Genomic DNA, 21,038 nt, shown 5'->3' with positions numbered 1-21,038 from the left:
AATACCGGAAATCAGTTTTTTGGCAGACAATCACTTTTTGGCACAACACCGGCACTAGATTTGTCAAAGATAAAATGCAAATATCTGAGCTGCACACCAGTTGCTTATTTTATCTGCACAATTCATGCATACAGAAAGAGGAATAAAGTTTACACACTGTGTGTGTTCGTGCATTGTTATTTTACATCAGGAGACACTGGGTGTGAAACATTTCAGTTGAATCCAACAAAAATTAAGAGATAGACTACGAAAAAAGTGGACGGATAGAATTAAATGCATGAGTGGAAATGTGTTTGCTTCTCATCAACACAGCACGCTCGCAGAGGCACTGGGGCGCGTGATTATTCACTGTGAATACCTTCAAAGTGTTTATTCTGAACTGCTTAAATCACATCCAAAAAGGAGAAACTGACACAAAACATAAGCTTTAGAAAAATACTAAAATGGACGAACCTACTCTTACACTAAACCGATTTAAAAATGGAGGATAACAGGAAAACCTAACTGCTCTGGAGGGCTCTTCCCCTCCCTGTTTTGTTGTTTTGCAAAAGAGGGTATGGAGTTTCACCTTTAAACATGGTTTACATCCATTTTTTTGCTACACTGTAATTTCCATCCTCCGCTGGACTCTGACATTTTGGTAACCGAGCTGTCATTTATCTGACTGATGGTTTCTGTCTGTGCCTCCGAGCCTCTTTGTTTGGAGAGGTGTGGTTGGACTATCTGGACCTGTAACTGGCAGGCGAAGTCAAAAATGCTCACCATTTTCACAGCAGACAATAACAAAGGACTCATTTAGCCTATTTCTGTTTTCCTCGCTCAGCTGTAATCATCTGTTTGGAGGAAAACAGTGAGGAGAGGCTGTGCCCCGCCCTTTTTCGCTGTTGTGTGGGAGAAAAGTGGCCGGTCTCTCACTTTGCGCTCTTACAGCTACAGCTACACACCCGGTGTAACGTTCACTGACCGCTCGGGGGATGTTGAAGTTCATTCGCTTTAATTGGACATTATAAAGTTCAGCAGGGTACACGGACACAAGTCTTTATCCGCCCCTTTCTGTGGTTCCGGCTTGCTTTGCTCTCTACGTACTACCGTCGCGACACGGGGTTTCCATGGTTACAAATAACATTTATTGGATATAGAAGATCCCAACTTCCTTGACAGTTCCAGTATCCGCCCACTGTCAACACAGAGATCCGCCGGAGTCTCCACCTGAATCCAGGAACGCTCTTCAGACTGAAGGCGCCCAGGTGTTTCGCTACTATACTCTATTTGGAAACGAAAACAAAACAAAACAAAACAAAAACTGCGAGCCACACTAAACTGCGTTTAATCGGGTAACTATGCAGGGTAAAGGTACTTTTATCAGCCCCTTTCACAGACCGCGGTGTCTGGCGGCAGCGGCACCGGCTGGGAAAGCGAAATTAACTCATCCGGGAAAAGCGATTCTGGCAGGTAAGCGCATCACAATCCACACGGAAAAGTCTCACATGGACACGATGCCACTCTGGTGTTAGTCACAGTTCAAGAAAGCATCCACGCCTCTTTCTTTCTACTTGGCTGTGCTACGAAGCAAAACTTTGTCGAGTCAGAAGCCAGGGAGGTTTAAAAAAGTCAGCGAGCAAAGACGCGCTACAGTTTGCAGAAATGTCACTATGTTGGGATTAGAAGAAGTTATTATGAGCCAAAGGAGTACCACACTTGTTTGTATTTCCGATGAAAGCTTTCCTTTTAAATGACACGTCACACGTTTGCTTGCATGGACGTGAGTAAGTGGAGTTGCACTAATGTGTCCCAGCTTCAGTTTAGGCAGTAGAGCGTAAGATTGAAGGAAACGATCTTTAAACAAAGTTATAGCCTGTATGTCCTTAAGACACTCTAATCTGGTGCTGCTCGAATCTTCTACAAAAGGAGGATTTTATTCTTCGGTGTTTCTGTGCTATCAAATCCATCTGTACTGTCATGGTTAGGTCAGTTTGACCCACTGCACTGACTTGATTTTTATCCTACTTATCTAAAGATCACCTTCACTGCACTTAACATAATGCACAGTGGGCAGTCGTCCACGCACACTTGAGCCATTTAGAGTCTCGGGTTTGTGCAGTGGGCCACCAGAGCACAAGAGATGCCTTCAGGCTGTATGTTCTTCATTAAAGTACACCACTAGTCTTCGTGAAACTGTACATATTTACATTTTGCTCTTTTTTGGGGGGTGCAAAACATTTTTTGGGAGTGCAAAACATCATCACCTGATGTTTTGCACTCAGAAATTTACATATCTTTTTTACTTTTGTATGTATTCTGTCATTTTTTTACTCAATACTTGCAACTGACAATTATTTGAATGGTTTATCAATCAATGTTGAGTTTTTGGCAGTTATGGTTTAACACCTAATTTAAAAAAAAGTCCATTAATGGTTGATTATCTCCAAACAACTGATATCTAGATCAACTGGTGAACTTACTATTCAGCAAGACTTGAGTTGTACCGAGTTGTCTCCTTTTGCCCCCTCCCCTCCAAAACCCCTCGACCTCCCTGTGTGATGATGATCAGGCTGCAGCAGCTCCGGCTGATGAAAAGCCTCTCTGAGGTGCTCCTGTATTAAGGCTACATGCTGATATTTGGCAGCACTCACACTGATTTTTCAACCCTGAGCTGCTGCAGTTGTCGCATACTGAATGTTTTATAGTTCTGAAGGAATTCTTTTTGATTGTAGATTTAAAAACACCAGCTGCTGTTTTTTCAAGACTTTAAATAAATATAAATGTGATAAGTTACAGTTCCAAAAATGTTGGAATATTGTGTAAATTGTAAATAAGAACAGAATGCAATGTTAATGTAGAACATAGAAAACAAAGCTTTAATATGAGACATCTTAGAATGTTGTGAAAAATATTAACTCGTTTTGAACTTTATGTAAGCAACACACCTCCAAAAAGTTGTGACTGGCTACACAAAAGGCTGGTAAATTAAGTGACAATACAAAGAAATAGCTGGAGAAACATTTTGCAGTAAAAGACTGGATTAAAAAAAGAGTATCTAAAAAATTGTGTAACAATTTCAGAGTAATATAAAACTGTGAAGAATTTGAATATCTCGTCATCTACAGTACTTATTAGAAGATCCTGGGAATCTGGGGAAATCTGTGTGCAAGGGATGAGGCCGCAAATCTCAGGGTGCCTGTGATCTTCATGAGCTCAGGAACACTTCCAGAAATCATTATCTGTGAACACAAATGGAGCTTAAAGGTCTTTCGTGCAGAAGGAGAAGCTATATGTGATCATGGTCCACAAACGCTATGTCTTCTCTGGGCCAAAATTAATTAAAAATCGACTGAGACGAAGTGGAAAACTGTTCTCTGATCAGAGGAATCAATACCATTGAGAGGTATTAGCAATGGTATTGACACATCCACATACCATTTCATGGTATGTGGATGGGTCATACATACAAATTTCATCAAGACGATGCTAAATCTTGTACTGGATCTATTACAGTAGCATGGCTTCATAGTAGAAGAGCCTGGGTGCTGAACTGCGGGCAGTCCTGCAGTCCAGACCTTTTATCAGTTTAGAACTTTTGGAGCATTTGGCACTGTCTCAACTTTTTTGGGGATGTGTTGCTGCCATCAAATTCAAAATGACCTTAGTTTCTTCTTATAATGGTAAGTTTAAACCTTTTTCCATGTTCTACCGTGAATAAACTATGGGTTTAATATGGTAATGAGATTTGCAAACCATTGCATTCTGTTTTTATTTGTATATTACACAGCTTTCCAACTATTTTGGAACTGGGAACCTCTGATTCACATTTAAGGCTATTTAGGTATTTTTTCTTTTCCTGTGCACATTAAAGCTAATTTATATCAGTTTGAATTGTGTCACTAATCTGACTAATTTAAGATTTTGTGTTAGGGTGGGAGGTGGAGTGAGAGGAGGAGGAAAAAAATCTCATGATGTCCTGTCAGCTGCATAGAAATGGAAAAGAGGTCGTGGTGAGATCTTTGCCTTCCCCCATCACTCCTGTGCAGCCTGATTGACTGGATATGGCCCAGTGTTGTACCCTGCTCCCTTAGCTGTTTAGCTCAAGTCAGGCCTGTCTGTCTAGTTTTGCAACAGCCGCACAGTTGCATTCTGTCTCAACTTTGTGCATCCTGTGTAGAAACCAGCGACTTATCACTCTCTGTCTACAGTTTAGAAATGAAGGTGTGTCAGAGCGTCACAGGATGACTCAGCAGTAGATATAAAATGTGTGATTCTGACCTGAGATACCAAAAGGAAAGATAATAGTTTAAACAGTTCTAACTTGGTTTTCTTTTGGTTTTCTGTCATGCTAATGCTACTTTGTATCCTTCTTGGTTAACAGTATGTCTGTGTACACAGAGAAAGTCACTCACATAAATGGCCAAAGGCTCAAAAGAAGACAAAGCAAGAAGCAGAAGGTCAAAGCTTAATGGCTTAGCGAGCCCGCATAGTCTGGTTGAGAGAAGTGGGGTATTTTTTTTTCTTTTCTTTGAGCTCTTTTCTGCTCCCATTGGTTTGTTCAGCTCCTCTCTCCAGCCACTGGTGATGACTGAAGTTGAGACACGACAGGAGGGAGAATTTTATCTGTGTGAAGCCTCAGGGAGAGCGCAGTCTAAATGCCTCTGTGGTCCTGGTTTACAGGCTGTTGTGATTTCATGCGCTGTTGTAGCTTTTATTAATAACCCTTTTGTACTGGAGAAGCAGACTCAGAGCCGCAGTAAGAATGAGGAAGTTTTTTTTTCTTGCTTTCCTAGATAGATTGGGTATTTCTCTGATAGTTTTAATATCACATTTCCTCCTTTCCCCCTTTCTTCTCCTCTCCTCCATCACTCTCGCTCCAGCCTCGGGGCAGCCAGTTAAGGTTTCTGAGTGGCTGTCTGCTCTCAGGCTCAGAGGGCTCATCAAACTGTGGCTTACTCCCCGTTTCCTCGCGTCACAGGCGACACACAGTGTCCCCTCCCATCCATTGTGGTTGCTGCTTGCAGACCCCGAGTACCAGGAGGCGAGACAATAATTCACAGTGCACTCGTCTGTTCAGCCCCCAGCCACCCCACTGTAACAGCTTGCACTCCCGCTCACGCAAATAAACATCACAGAAAAAAGATTGCAATAATTTAAAATACAGAGTGCCAGTTTAATGTCAGCTTAATATTACATGTTCTGTTTTTGCCATTGTGTTTCTGATTTTTTTGCAGATCTGATTTAGTACCACATCACTCAGCATCAACATACAGCTGCTATAAATTTGTCTCAAAGTTAAATATGATATATTAATTATAGCAGGGTAATTCATTTACAACTAATGTGTTGGGTTCAAAAATACCCTGATGAAAAATGGCTAGCTCAAAACAATAATTTAAAGGCCTTCATATCCTATTTTCTCAGACGGGTCCTGAGGGAAATATCCGGCTCTTAGCGGCAAAATTTTCCAGTATGTGGAGATACCTATAACTTTTGTCTGCTCTTGGTCCTTTGCTGTGTACAGGGCTTTTAAAAATAGCTGCCTGCATCTGGAAGGCACACTAAAGAGAGCAATAAAACAAAACAATGAGCGTAAAGATGCCAGAACACACACGATCTAAATGTGTTGTAAACATAGACTCTGTATGAAAGTGACAAAGCTGTTCTGACACTGCTTTCCATTTTAAAGCCATTAGTTCAGTATCAAAGCTACATTGGGGCCAGGGATCACAGATGAAGACTGGGATCACTGAGAAATCAGAGAGTACAGAACATTTATACTGCAGGAAATTAGCAGTCTATGTGAAGACAGCCAAGATCGTCCACTTCCATCCCCTTTCGGTCTCCATTTGGGGCCATGCATTGTGTTGTATCAAACAAGACATTAAACAAGTGAGAGCATAAACTCATCAGGAAGCTGTTTCCTGAGGTCAAAGATTGGTTGAGAAGTCAGGTTTCATCGTAGACAACCTAGTGTCTTTTTGACACTGTTGCAAACGTTACTTTAACCGATGCTGAAAGTCAGTTGTCATTCAACATAAATACATAACTAATACAAATTCAGCCTTGTCTCCAGATGTACAGCTTGTCACAACAACCTGTGCGTAGTTGCTCTGCTCATGTAAAGAAGCGTACAGCCTTCATGCTGCAGGGTTCTAGGCAGTTGAATCGACTCCTATGTAAAATTAATCAACATCCCCCTCATATAATTAAGCATCAGTGGAGAATTACAGAGTGTTATCCAGGACAGAGGAAGCCTAAAAGGCCAGACGTCAGATGAATTATTCTTTTCATCTTTTGCGCAAGTCAAACAGAAATATCGCAGCACTATTAATATGACACTTCCTGTTTGAAGTGCGTCAGTCCTCTGGCTACGTTCTCATGTTGACTGGAGATTTGACCGTAAGAACATCTTTCCCTCAGACTCTTTCCCGTGTTTTCTCCCCACAGAGAATTGGAAGTAACCGATAACCATCCTGATAAAGAACATCCGAATTAATAATACATTTTGATGCAAACACACAGACCGACACAGATTATTTTGGGTGTGTTATATTGTCTTTAGCTTTTACTGCATCAGTGATTTAGTGCAGCAGGCTGAAGAGCTAACCCTATACTGCTAGTGAAAAATATAAATACCGATAGAAACGGTACTTCCCATATATGTAAAACATGCCACATGCCAGGTCTTCCTAACTAAAAAGGAAGCTTCTCCTCCTTCACCACCAGATGTGCTGGGTGCTCATTAGTCACCATAGCAGACAGGACAGGATTTCAGAAGCTGCTCTTCCCTGTCAGCTGGCTGCCTGGCTGTCTTCTCACCTGGCTTCCTCTGTGTCTCTCTGTACTACAACCAATGGACGTCAATTTGTGTATGTGTGGATTTTTCATTCGTTAATATCAGTTTGTCAATGTGTACATAAAGAATGAGTTCAAAACTAGGTGGAGTTGAAATGGTGGGTCATTTAAGCGATAAGTCAATAAGCACCTAAAGGGTTTCTCCTGGCTTAAATGGACCTTTGGAGGTGACTGAGCACTATTGTACCACATATAATAAAAATGGCAAGCCTGTGCTACCTTAATTAACAGAAATCTTATTATTTCTGCAAGTGAAATGATGTTCACTTGTCAAAATGTCTGAAAAAAAATTGTACTACAATCTTGGTGATTTCCCTCTGGGGGAAAAAAGCACAAAACCTCTTTGGGAGTGCCAACATTTCTTATATAAACCTTCCTTAACTATTCCATCTTTTCATTTCTATGGATACAACCCTTTTCTTTATCGTCTATAATTGTGAACAGACTGTGTTTTGGTAAGGATTTTTATACATAGTCATGTGAAAAAAGAAAACTGCCTTTCAATTCTACGATTTTAAATATCAGGACATAAAAAAATAATCTGGTACATCTCAGGTTTTAAATTCATTTAAATGCAACCTCAGATGAGCAAAACACACAACATAATACACTGTATCATTATTTTTTTCAACACCAGGAAAACTGAAATGCAAGAAAGCAAAAGGTAACTGTATAGCTAACAATGTCTGGGCGGATTGCTGTAATAATTATAAATGTGCAAATGTTTCAGCACCAGGTGGCTGTCTGGTCTGGTTTGTGGTCTAGTTCTAATTTGGTGTGAATTAATTAATTTGGAATGAATTTGAAACCAGATGGCTGAATGAGCCTAGTCACAGCACCGGTGTAGCTGAATGGAAGGAGATTCCTGCAAACAGGATCCAAAGTTTCAGGGAAATCCTGAAAGTGTTACAAGAGTGTATTCTTGCCTCATATGCATATAATTTTCAGATTTTTGTCTCACACATTTTTGGCTATGCAGGCATTCAACTGTGCAGGGCCCATCTGTGAAATCGGAGAGGTGTTGATTAAGTTATAAATTTATCTTCTCTGCCCAGAGAGTGACAGTGTTACCTTGAAATGGCACATCTGTGTCTGATTTATTAAACTGCTGTTTAGTCTAAGTTTTAACAGTCTGTAGAAGCATATTTGTATCAGGCACTCCATTTTTTTTTACCCTCTTCTGGGTTCGGCTTACTCTTTTCAATTTCCTTTCTTGTAATATTAAGTGTCAGAGATCCATATCGATGCATCGATTTTATGACACAGAGTGAAGAAGAGTAGTTGGGGGGGATGAGGAGAGAGGAAGTAAGGTGCTGCCGAGAGAAAAATTAAGAGCAGGTGAGGGAGAGCGAGCCCAGGAAGATAAAGATTAATGGCCATTTTTCTCATGTAACCCAGTTTTGGCAGCTCACAGGAGTCGTTTAGGGTGTCATCTGTAAATGTGTGTAGAGGCACGTGTGTGCCTCAGTACTGAGTATATGCTGTAAAATGGACTAGGAGACAAACAGGCAGCTTCTCCTCCGCAGGCGCTGTGTCTGATGAGGATTGATCTTGTGTTTGTCTCTGCTGCTGAGTCGCTGTGTTCTCAGTGAGTGCTGGTTGGTTTTACATGCAGAGACGTCTTGGCACAAAGCAGAAGAAGAATGTTGATTGTTTAGTCTTCTATCCAAGACACACTGGGCCACTGATCCTGGATCAGGATGGATGTCGCTGAATGGAGTATTGTAAAGCTCATGTGATTTCTGTTACACCTCAGCTGGCGTACGATTACTTACTACTCCAGCAGGATTAGCAGCATTACAGCTCACGAGCCTCCTGATTTTAAATGTATGTCTGTCTGTGTGTGGTGATCTTGTGTTTGGCTTTCAGATCTGAGGACAGTTTTTGCCATGCTTGACTTTAGAGATGAGGTTAGAATTCGGTTTAGGATGGGCAGCTACATTGACATTTAGCTTAGCAGACTCCTGAGAATCAAGGGCAGCTAAATGGAAAATTGCTAATAATGAAATATTTTGCTGAAAAGTTTAATTAACAACCACCTGTTTCATATATATAACTATAAGATAACCCTGTCCTCAGTGTGGCAACCCATTTGTCAGTTTTTCATGGCTTCCGGTTCAGCCAGTATTAGATTCCTGTTTGTTTTCCAGGTCATTGTTTATAAAAGCACATAAAATATTAAGCTAATAAAAAGTTTAACTCATAGTTGGTGGATTAAACATTCAAGGACCAAACGTGTCTTTATCAACCTTAATAGGCAATTTGTTGTACAGTCAGAAGAAGTCGCACAGAAGGTTTCAAGTACGCAGTCTTAAATAAACAACAATGAAACATGAAAACACACTAAAAATGTAGAAGTCCAGAATAAAGTAGGATTATTATAAAGTTAGTGTGTTATTTAAAGCCAGTGGCAGCCGAGGCAGATAAGGTTTAGTCTTTGCCATTTGTGTTGGTATACTGTGTCTGAAGTCAAACAGAAGCAACGTGAGCTCCTCAGAAAAAGGGCCAAGATCAGCCACGGCTGACTGGCCTTCTTGGAAGTCCTAGGCTCATGTGCAATGTTGCTGCTGATACCTTGCAGTCTACTTTTATTTTTTTAAGGTTCAGTGACATGTACCAGGCAAATGTGGATGTATGAGCAGATTCAATGAAACATAAACACACAAAGTTTGTGAAAAAAGTACATGTGCTGCTAAGTTTTTCTTTAAGAGGCACCCATTTGAAGCTCAAAGGTCAACAGCACGCACATAAATGGTGAATAGTACTTGAAATAAAGGCTAGAAACTAGACTGGAAACCAGGAAGGTTTCCTCACTAAAAAATTCTCCCATACTTACAGAATCTGATTACGGGGACCCTCATGTTACTCATTGTTATGGTCAATATATCAACGTGAAAACGTCATGATTTTGCGTTCTTAAAATGTATTTTGTTGTCAAAAATAGTGGTGAAAATACATGCTTTCTTTTGTTCACATTTTCCTGGTGTCCCAACACGAGTGAATCAGCTAATGCTAAAAGTTGATGCTGTTTTAAAGGCAAATGGTCGTCACACCCAATATTGATTTTAAAATGTCCATTTCCTGCACTTTGTATGACGTCAGTACTTCACTTTGAGTGAGATGATTTGATTTTCACTGTGTTGGATTCCTGTGGTCTTTGGGGAAATTGTCTTGGTCTTTGCTCAAATTTAGATGTGTTAGTGTAAGAGGTTTCTCATTTCTGATTAGATTATTATTATTTTTTCAAGCACTAATTTCTGCAAGTGTCTGTGTAAACCCGTGACTTGCTTGTGCCTCTCGTGCACGCTGTTCATGTGTGTTCATCTGTGTCATTGAGTTAATGGAGGGTCTTGGCCTCGGTAATGGAACCCCTCCCTGTAGGCCCTGGATAATTTAATTAATGTCAACCGTCTCTCCATCCCTCCTCCTTTCCTTGTGACTCATCTGTGTTATTCTTTGGCTTTGAACACTTGTCCTCATCTCACTGTCTTTGGCTGGTTTCAGGCCAAACCCTGCAAGAATCTCTTAAGAATCACCCTTTTCTTGCTTTCTTTCTGCCTATTTTTCTTTCTCCAAACACTCACTCAACGCTTTAGGTAAAGAAAATAGTCAAACATGTAAGTGGCAGCTGAATTTTCTTGCACAACCTCCTTCTAGTTTATTCATTCTTCATTGAGACAGGAACAGTTGATTCATTTTGCCCAGCTCATTACTCTTCCTCCCTCTACAGCAGTGCTTTTTGTTTATGGAGGGAGAGCCATTTGTGGAGTCACTGTAATGATCCATGATGTAATGGCGTACCTTGTAATTCTTAAGAGGAGCAGCAGTCTAAGTAAGGCTCAGTAAGGCTGCACCCAAACAGACACAGCAGCTGGTTTTCTTTCTTCAGTGTTCACTTTTAAATTGGTGCCACTTTCGTCTGTGGCTGTTCTTGTATGTTCTCTGAATGAATGATGATTGGGTCTGATTTCTTTTGTGTTTCCAGGTGGAATCGCAGGTGGCATAGAGATCTGCATCACCTTTCCCACAGAGTATGTCAAGACCCAGTTACAGCTGGATGAGAAGGCCAATCCACCAAAATATAGAGGAATAGGTTTGTATGCAGTGAGTGGAATAGTGTAAAATGAGTGTTCATTCACCAGCCACTTCATTGGATATGCTTGTTCAGTCACACATTAATGTGAACATCTAATTAGCTAATCACATAGCAGCAGCTCAGTGCATTTGAGCATGTAAATATGGTCAACCTCCTGAGGTTCAAACCAAGAGTCACATGAATTATGAGAGAAGAGGACATAAATACAGACTCATCGGCAGGCAGATGTAAACAGAAGGCAAACGTTTATTTAGGCTGATTACTAATCCATTAAATGATGAGGAACTCAGAACTCATAGCACTTCAAAAACTGTTAGAGACACACAGGGGCAGTAACAGAAATATGAGGGTAATTAGCATATGTGGACACAGCAGGGTATTGAGAGACAGGTGAAAATAAGGAGGAGAAAGACAACTAAACACTACACACTGAAAAAGAGTAACCATCAGAATAAAACAGGAAGTGATGGCAATGACTCAATTGGGGGAAAACAGACTCATGAATTCCAATATGAATTTAATCTGGGATAAAAATGTCTTGATGCATGCTCAATCATCCAGGCAAGGAAATCCCAGAAAGTTGATTCTGTTACTCTTCATCAGTCATCCAAGTGGCTTCTTCAGTTTCAACATCCAGATGCACAAAATCAACTTTCTGGGATTAATCTGGGGTAGTTGACAAAAGATGATGGAACGCTTTACATAAAACAGCCTGGCCATGTCCGTCCTTTTATGACCACAGTGCATGCACGGCCCATGTCATCCTGTCTGGTTCTTTTTGGTTGCGTTATCATTTTTTTTTGTTTTTTACATGCAACACATTTCATCAACCCATCAATGGACTGCTTTACACCAATGATATGTACTTACAGACATTATGTTTATTATTGAGTCTGTTAAGCTTTTGTTAATATTTATAAAATTGGAAGCATAACTCTATTCGTGGCATTTAAGCAAGTCAAAACACTAGCATGGTGTATCTAATGAAGTGACCAGGGAGTGCAGGATTTAATCTGGTGGCAGACATCTACTACAGGCTCAAAAACAATATTCTTTATTACTTTTATTCGAATTTTCAGCAAAACCTAATAAATAAACAGTATTTCTGCAGCAAGAGAGCATAAACAATGATAAAAAACATACAATAATCCAATAAAAGCAACACTCTTGGGAGCTCATTATCTAATTACCCATCATCCCCAGGTACATTAGTGATTCTGGCAGGCTGTCACTGTGCTTGTTTATATGACTTAGATCAGACCAATGCACACTCGCCATCCATGCATACGAGTGTACACAAACACACCCAGGATCTGTGGATATCATTTGAGGATTTGAGGATTGGAGACCGTGCTAATGAGCACTCAAGACAGCTGCTGCTTTTCTTGTTCAGTTGGCTTCATTGGAGAACTTTGATTACTGGACTGATGCAGCCAAGAGCCAGGAACAAGCTTAAAGTAAAACACCAGATTTTGTGAAAATATCAGCTGAGGTTCAGCTTATCTGCAGCATATATATTATTATAGTTTTACTGTTGCTACATGCTCTTTTGTGATGTTGATGATTGAGGTGTAAATGACAAGTGTATTGGTGTATTCTCTAAAGGGTTAATGCACTCAGCCTGAAAAACAGACAAATTGTAGAATTTTTATATTTGAACATTAGAAAGCAAACTGTGTTGTATGCAGATATGCATATTATGTTCATTCTATAATATTTGCTGCTTGTGTATCTGCTTTAGGCGACTGTGTGAAACAGACAGTACAGAGTCACGGTATCAAAGGGCTGTACAGAGGTCTCAGCTCTCTGCTGTATGGATCCATACCCAAATCTGCTGTCAGGTATGTTATAAAGCAGAGGTCTATCATGTGCAAGGTAAATACATTTACTTGAGCATAATTTGTGATGTAATATTCTCAGTTTATTAAGTTAAAATATGGCTGACGTGAAGAGCAATGTCCACAGTCACAACACAGTAAATGCTGCTTGCAGATTTACTGCACTTCTACTTTATTACAGTGTAAGAGAATGGAATCAAAAAGTGATGCTGTATATACTCCTCCTCCTTCTGCCCCTCTTAGTTCTCCTTTCCTCCTCCTCATCATTGTATAAAATCACAGTTTTTTGTTTGTTTGTTTTAAAAAAAAATTCTTTGATTGTCTTTAGGAGGATGTGTGGTCAGCAGATCTATTTTCACACGACACAGCAGTTAGTGTGAAGGAATTGTTTTAGAGGACACATTTTAAATACCTTCACTTTGTTAATTAACTGAGCATGTACACAGCATTAAAGGCAGAGGTAGCCATTGTGACCATTTGTTATGAAGGTCCTGTTTTGAGGCCTAGGGCAGAGCGTTTTCGTCATGATGTTTTGAAAGTACCTGACGAGCAAAGGGTGGATTGACAGCATAGTGAGACTATCTTCATTTCTGAAACAAAAGACTGAGCTCATAAATTCATCAGGAAAGTGTTTACTGATGTTACAGAGCAACTGAGCTGAGGGCTGTTTTCCCATAGACTTCTATACAACAGTAACCTGCAACGTGAGTAATCCCCCCTGTCTATTAGATAGAATGGAGGTTTAAGTTACTTGCTCAATGGCTTCATTTTTTTAGAGCTAGAAGCTACACGCAGCTTTTATGCTATGTATGGGATACACCCCTTCCTCAGATTGCTTGCATCATTCTATAAAGAATAATAGAACATAAATAAGAATAATTTTAATTTAACCCATGTGTCATTTTTTTAAAGAGCTTTTTTCCCCTCTTTCTTCTCATTGACATTTTTCTTGATATCAGACAGAAATGACACTTGAACTCAAAACCTTCTAAAAAAGTTTTTGCTTTTAACTTTGTTGATTAAAATCTTAGATCTCATGCTCATATTCTAATAATCACAAACTGTTAGAGAGTACATATGTACAAATACACATGTACCAAAGGAACGTGGAATGAAAGGAACCCTTTTAGCTAAAGCCGCTGTGATCTTCTACCTGAAACCATTAACTCACACACTCCAATTATTCTAGTCCATTACCCACAAGGCAAGGCATAAATGCCACACTAGCATTCAGTATAATTATGTTATTCTTTTGTAGCAGTGACATTTATCTTCAGACAAGTGCGCACACACACACACACACACACACACATTTGTGTAGCTATCTTTGTGAGAACATTTATGGACATATTACACTCCCTAGTGCCTTACCCAATAGAAACCTAACTCTTACATCAGAGATTGAAAGTGAAAGTATTAACCCTCAAACAGCCCTTTGAAGGGGTGTTGGAAAATTAAAAATCTTCACTTCCTCACTGTGTCCTCACTCCATTGTTCTAAAACTCAAACTGATCCTCATGAAGATGGTTGTACATACGTACGTATACATACACAAAATAAAGAAAAGAGAGAGGGGATAGGAGGCAAAACGATTAAAATGAAGAACAAAAACTAACAACAAAAGTGTGTGTGTGTGTGTGTGTGTGTGTGTGTGTGTGTGTGTGTGTGGTGTGTGTGTGTGTGTGTGTGTGTGTGTGTACACACGATAGAGAGACAGGCCCAGCCAGGCGGAGCAAAGATGCCACTCAAACTCCGACAGGGTCTCAATAGGGTTACAAACAGGAGACTTGGGTGTGTTTATGCTGATGCACAGTGTGTGTGTGTGTCAATCAGACTTTAGCGTCATTTTAAGAGCGAGTCTGGATGGTTTTGTTTCAGCTCAAAGGAGAATTTTCTGGGAGGGAATATGGCAAAATGGAGAAAAGCCGTTTATTGCCATAGAAATGTTATAAAGGAATATGATGTCATTTATATATGGATTTTGGACTCTTTCTACTGTGCAGTGAAGTTTAAAAATCTTTATAAATGGCCACATTGCATATTAGCATTCGTAAAACATGCTCTCTGTGGTGTATACACATTTAGGCCAGGAATCTTTTAAGCTTGTGACCCATTTAGCTGTTGTCTATTATCAGCTGTTTAACTTTTTTTTATACTTTGTCAGCCCTAAAGAAAAAAATATTAAAAATGCTTAAAAAAATCACAAAAAGGACAAAATTAAAGGCAGATTTGAAACATATAAATGGTCCTGCAAAAATTCTTTTTCTACTTGATACTGAAATAGAAAAGACTAAACAAACTGATAATGATATTTTGACTTTTTGTGATGGGTAAGGTCATCTTCTATTTCTGCTCTTGAGATCAGCCTACTTTGAAAATTAAAACTACATACAAGTGGTCACATTTTATACAGAAATGTGTATGAAATGCCTTTGTCTCCATTGTTTACATGTCTTTTCGTCTTTTTCATTTAAGATTCTCACCCCTTTAAATGTCTAATAATAATGATTATTATAGTTATAATTAAATCTGCAGCCATTAAGACCAAAAGAAAAGCGGTATATTTAAAAGGATCAGAGGGAAACCAGTGACTTCAAAATACTGCAGAAAATAAATACTTGAATATGAGATATGAGAAAATGAATATGAGAAATTAAAAACTGCTGAGATTTGGAAAGCTAGTTTTGATTAATGGAGAATACCTTGACACTTTTCTATTAAGCACTGCTTGGTCTGCTTAGTTTTTCTACCCCCTGCCTTTTTTTTTTCTTACTTCCTCCATCTTCTTTCCCCTTCGTCTTTTCCATCACTCCTTTTCTTCCAGCCCGCTCATTCCATTAACTGATTGTCTGTGCACCCTCATGTGCCATGGAATGTGCTGGAAGGTTGTCAAGGAGGTAAGAGAGGGACATGCAAGAGAGCTTTTGACCTTTATCTCTCCTTAGCTCTTCATCCATATCAGCATCAGCATTCTTTCTTCTCCCTTTCCTTTCCTTTGCTTTCCTTCGTCTTCTCGACAGAAAAAAGTGACCCTATAAAAACGACCCCCTAACGAAGACTGGGCAGCAGTCCACTATCTAGGATGACTCATCTGTGACTGTGGATGTCAGCCAAATGATGTGTCACATTCTGACTGTAAAGTTTAGTCCACTTGTTAAATGAGTCTGGGAGAGGCTATAGAGTAAATTGGCAAAGGAGAGAGCCTGACAGTAGCATATTTCTCCTCGGCAGACTTTAATGAATAGCATTTGTTTCACAAGGTTAGTCATTAAGTGCTCTGTCATCATTCTAGCATGCTGTGTGGAAGAGCTTTATATTTTAATTTGCCCTAAGCTAAAACAGTGTTTGTAGTCAGCAAATGGTGTGAGAAAAGACAGGAATTTATGTTTATGTACTGTTAGGTGCTGCTAAGGATTCAGTTTATTGTGGGGAGCTTGTCTTTCAAAGCAATCTGAATCAGTGCGAGCAGTGAGACAGGAACAGATGTGGAGAGTTAATGAGCAGAAGTAAGTCTTGGTTAGAAAGGCAGATGGAGAAAAAAACTAAAATCCGATGAAGCGAGTCTAATTTTTTTTAAATTTTTTTAGACCTGTTACAACAGCAGGTAAATGGTTCAAGCAGACTGAGAAAAGAGAGGAAAACAAAGCATTCATCAAGACCTAATGTCTGTGCTCCCCCTCCTCTTTGCTAAATGTACCAGGCAGTGTCCTCCTGCCGCCACAATTCAATTCCATCTATAAATAACCTTTCTTGCAAAGGACTTGCTGGCACAACATTTGCAGAGAAACACAAACCACACCTCTCTGTAGCTGGGCTGGCTTCCATGGCAGCTGTTGCTGGTCACACATTGGTTACTGAGACTCTGCAGTTTATTGGTTCATCTTTAATGAGGATGCAGGACGATAAAATAAAAGGCCTGAACACATTAGGCTGTTGCAGCAGTTTGCTTTCTCCAAAAATCTGAGTTGGAAGAAGCTTTCTAATTTCATCTGTGCTCACTGAGACATGAAAACCCTTACCTTTGCCTGCAGTATTACTATCTATTTGAATTTATTTAGTTTACTTAATTTTAGTAAAAACAAACGTGACTACAGTGGGTAGTTTAATTTCTTAAATCAACTTTGAACTTGCAATGTTGCCACGTGAAAGACTGAAATAATCTGAGTATTTGTAGAAGAAATAATTTCACAGTTTACAGTGTAATCACAAAGATTGCCCACATCTAATTATTAAATGAGATTAACTTTGTTATTCAGTCTGTTTTTCTCAGACACTCCTATGTCTACATTTCCCATAATTCTTTGCTGGCTTTTTTTCTACTTGTTAGGTTTGGGGTGTTTGAGTTCCTCAGTAACCACGCCAAGGATGAGTCCGGTCGACTGGACAGCACCAAAGGCCTGCTGTGTGGGCTTGGAGCCGGGGTCATGGAGGCTGTTCTGGTGGTCTGCCCAATGGAAACAGTCAAGGTGTGTTTCTGAAGCTCTGAGCTGACCCTCAAATATAGAGAGAGCAACAGTGTCAATGTATGAAAATGTATGAAAACTTTAAGATAAAGTGCAATAGTTTGGTGCCTTTGTAGGTCCACTGTGAATTATAATCTATAAATTATGAACTGCAAATAATGAAATTTTACTAAATGGGATAAGAGATATCATGTTAAAGGGACTTCAGTGCAAAGATGGACATCTCAGGATGTTCATAATCTGCTGTCTAAATGGACCGTTTGTTAAATGTGACCGTTTTCAGAAAGTGGGCAGCATGATGGTGCAGCAGTTAGAGCTCACATCACCTGAAAAACCTCAATAAGGTTTCTGGTTGTAATTTTTGTCTGCTGGGGCCTTTCTGTGGGGAGTGTGCATGTTGTCTCTGTGTCTGTGAGGATTTCCTCCCACAGCTCAAAGACAGGTTTGGTTGTGTGGATGTGAGAGGGTGCGGCGTTCTGCTTCACTGTTTTAGCCCCGTGAGAGACTGAGGCTATTTCGGCTGCAATTTTGGATTCCAGCAATTATTAAAAGATTACTGAGATAAAATAGTTAATGTGCCACATTCTGTGCAGGCTGTGGCTTGTATACAGTTTATAGCCACAATTTTATCAGAGTCTATGAAGAATTGTTGAATGACTTATAAATTATTCTCATCATGATTTTTGTCATATTGTGTCTTCGGCCTATGAAGTAAAACTAGTTGAAAACCACTGACTGAAGGTTAAAGTTACCAACCTGATAGAGAAATATTCTTTGTAAGAGAACTACACTAAACCTCTTCAGTTTTCACTCCCACATCTGTAAAATGTATTGTCTGTATTTTTTGTCTTTAATCTCCCAAGGTTAAATTCATTCATGACCAGACATCAGCCAACCCCAAATACAAGGGATTCTTCCACGGAGTCAGAGAGATGATCAGGGCTCAAGGTAAACGTGGGCTTCATGCATGACATTCACCTGACATCTGCTGGTTGGTTAGGGTAATGCAGTGGGAAACACTGACCCTGGTCAAGCATCAACAACAATATTCACTCTCATATCATTGTGTAAATCATCAGACATATATGTCAGAGAGTCACCAGGAAAAGTCTTGCAGCATTAAAAATGTAAATGTGTAAACAAACAAGTCCAGTGTTTTAAGACTCTGAAAAGATGTTCAAATAGGCTGGGTTAGGGTAATATGTGATATGTGTTGAAGTGCTGCCCCCCTGCCCTCCCCCTCCAACAACATTTACAGCCTCTCATACTGCTTTTAGTTCTTAGCCCTTAAGTTGGAAATTGGGATTGGGCTGTGGTATTCGGGTTCCTCTCTTTATTCAATGTGCTGTCTAATTTAATTGAAGAAGGATTTATTAACTTACCCTCTGGCTTCCGGTTTGAACAGGATTAAGAGGGACATATCAGGGTCTAACTGCAACAGTCTTGAAGCAAGGCTCCAACCAGGCTATTCGATTTTTGTGATGACTTCTCTCAAGAACTGGTACAAAGGTGCGTGTACATGAGTACAGCTGGTTTATTCATTTCTTTGTTATTACTATAAACAATATTTAATAAAAAGAGACCAACTCTGCAAATTGTCTGAAGGGTTATTGTAGGTCATTGTGCAGTTCTTTGAACCCCAGTTGGATTTCCAAAGGCTGTTTTGCATAGTAATAATACAGTGTGTGGAGATTGATATATAGAGTATTGCTATTAATATTTATGATGTGAAATTAATTAGCACATTAGTATCCTTCATGTTAATGAGTTTAGAACTAACTCTGATTTAGAGCTAACCCCACCCTTCATACTGCTCTGTCACATTCATAAGGTGATAACCCCAACAAAGCAATAAATCCGCTGCTGACTGGACTCTTTGGAGCCACAGCAGGAGCAGCCAGTGTATTTGGAAACACTCCACTAGATGTCATCAAGACAAGGATGCAGGTACATAATGCAACAGATGCTACAAATCACACGCTTTTTCTTACTTGCTTGTGTTTTTAAATACAAACGTGCAACCCTTGGACAGATGTACTAATGCTCTTCTGCTTTTTCTAAAGGGTCTAGAAGCACATAAATATAAAAACGCTGGACTGTGCCATGAAGATCTTGAGATATGAAGGGTTGGCAGCGTAAGTACACCTCCATGTTTTATTTCGTTTGGTTTGGCTTGTAGTGTTGGTTTCACGGCTGATTTAAAACAACACAGCTTTAAAAAAACAATGTGTCTTTCTTTACTTCACAGATTCTACTGTCAACACTGTATAAGAAATGCTTTTTGGCTTTAGTTTATTACTCTAAAGAACTTGAGTGAAAAAAATCTAAACTTAAACACTTTAAGAATAAGAATGTGCCAAATGATTAAAAAAAACAAAAACTAATTAAAATACTGGAAAATATAACCCTAACCGCAGATAAATATGGCTCCACCCTAAACAATTAATGTCTTACATGCTCCTCCCTCTTTCTTTATCCCTCTACAGGTTCTATAAAGGAACAGTTCCCCGGCTTGGCCGTGTATGTCTTGATGTGGCCATAGTTTTCATCATCTATGAGGAGGTCGTAAAGGTTCTGAATATGGTCTGGAAGACAGAATAGGTGGTTGGACATACGACGAAGGTGGCAACTTCCTCCTTCACAAGCATCAGACATAGATCTGACTTCAGCAGGCCTCTTTTGTGTCATGAAACCAACAGCAGAAGGGGTGAAAAAGAGAGCTGAACTTAGATTAGTGTTGTATGCAGAGCAGGAAGTCAATATACTCGGAGACAAAAGAAGAAAAGGGGCCTGGCGTCACCTACACCTGGTGTAAATGATGCTGAGCATCAACATTCCCTGACAAGATTGAAGAAAAGAAAGATAAATGATAATTAAATAATATTAATAATAATAATAAAAAGAACCTTTATCCTAAAGATGCATCACCAGTTTATAAATATATATAAAATACTGGCCAATAGCATCGCCAGCAGCAGCACCTTTATTTTAAGTTATCTGGTTTACTTTCTCTGTAAGCCTCTGTCAGGGAAGAGCATTATTTGTAGTCATTCGCAGCTGTTTTACTGCAAATATGCAGATATCCTGCTGGATTTTCTTGAGTTTGCATTGCTTTCTGTCTCTTCTAAAAGTCCTGAGGAGCCAGAGTGCAACTGGTTGCAGTTTGCAGTCACACAAGCTGCAGCAACTTCCATAGTTAGGCCTTAAATAAAATTGGTTTATAACCTGCCATGTATTTTTATACAGTGTAGATTCAATTTAGTTTATTGATAACTTACAGAATATTATATATTTTAATTCCTGTGCCAAATGTCAAGCCTATTGTGTTATGAAAGTCTGTTCAGAAGAAAGCAAAAGTAACCTAATTATCTTAAGAGAATAATAAATATTATGACTATGTACTGTGAGATACATAATCTTTGAAAGTGAATTATTAAATAGAGAATTAAGAGAATATTTGCTGTTAATCTGTGCCACACTGTTGTTGTTGTTTTTTTCTTTATCTGGTGTATAAAGTTTTTTTTAAGATGTGGAAATTATTTAGTTGCTTTGTATATCACTGTGAGTCTACAAGACACAATGAGTCGTTTAGACAAAGTAACATCGGGCTTCTATTTTGCTTTTAGTGGAGACAACACCTCTCACTGGGTCATATTTTACCAACCTGACTCCACCCAGTGTGGATTTTTGTTCTGTTTACATTAGATACAGTTTTACTTTTTTTAAAAAAATTATTATTTCTGCTAAATACACTGCTTGGCCAAATAAAAAAAAATTACAAATTCTAATATTTTATTGGAC

The 21,038-nt window shown here is 39.3% G+C and overlaps 1 pseudogene across 1 annotated transcript; it reads left to right on the top strand.

Annotated features, from left to right (window-relative positions):
* The first annotated feature begins 1,087 nt into the window (after window positions 1-1,087).
* On the top strand, window positions 1,088-20,044 carry LOC146497986 (tricarboxylate transport protein B, mitochondrial-like; annotated as a pseudogene). Its single transcript, XR_014870931.1, has 9 exons — window positions 1,088-1,452; window positions 10,826-10,933; window positions 12,678-12,777; window positions 17,102-17,240; window positions 18,101-18,185; window positions 18,643-18,746; window positions 19,069-19,184; window positions 19,301-19,372; window positions 19,724-20,044. The product of XR_014870931.1 is annotated as a tricarboxylate transport protein B, mitochondrial-like (transcript).
* Window positions 20,045-21,038: the final 994 nt, after the last annotated feature.

The sequence above is a fragment of the Neolamprologus multifasciatus genome, chromosome 18 (assembly GCF_963576455.1).
Source record: "Neolamprologus multifasciatus chromosome 18, fNeoMul1.2, whole genome shotgun sequence".
In the NCBI taxonomy this organism is placed as follows: Eukaryota; Metazoa; Chordata; class Actinopteri; order Cichliformes; family Cichlidae; genus Neolamprologus; species Neolamprologus multifasciatus.
Note: the sequence above shows the minus strand (reverse complement) of the source record. Positions and strands in the feature narration are given on the sequence as shown.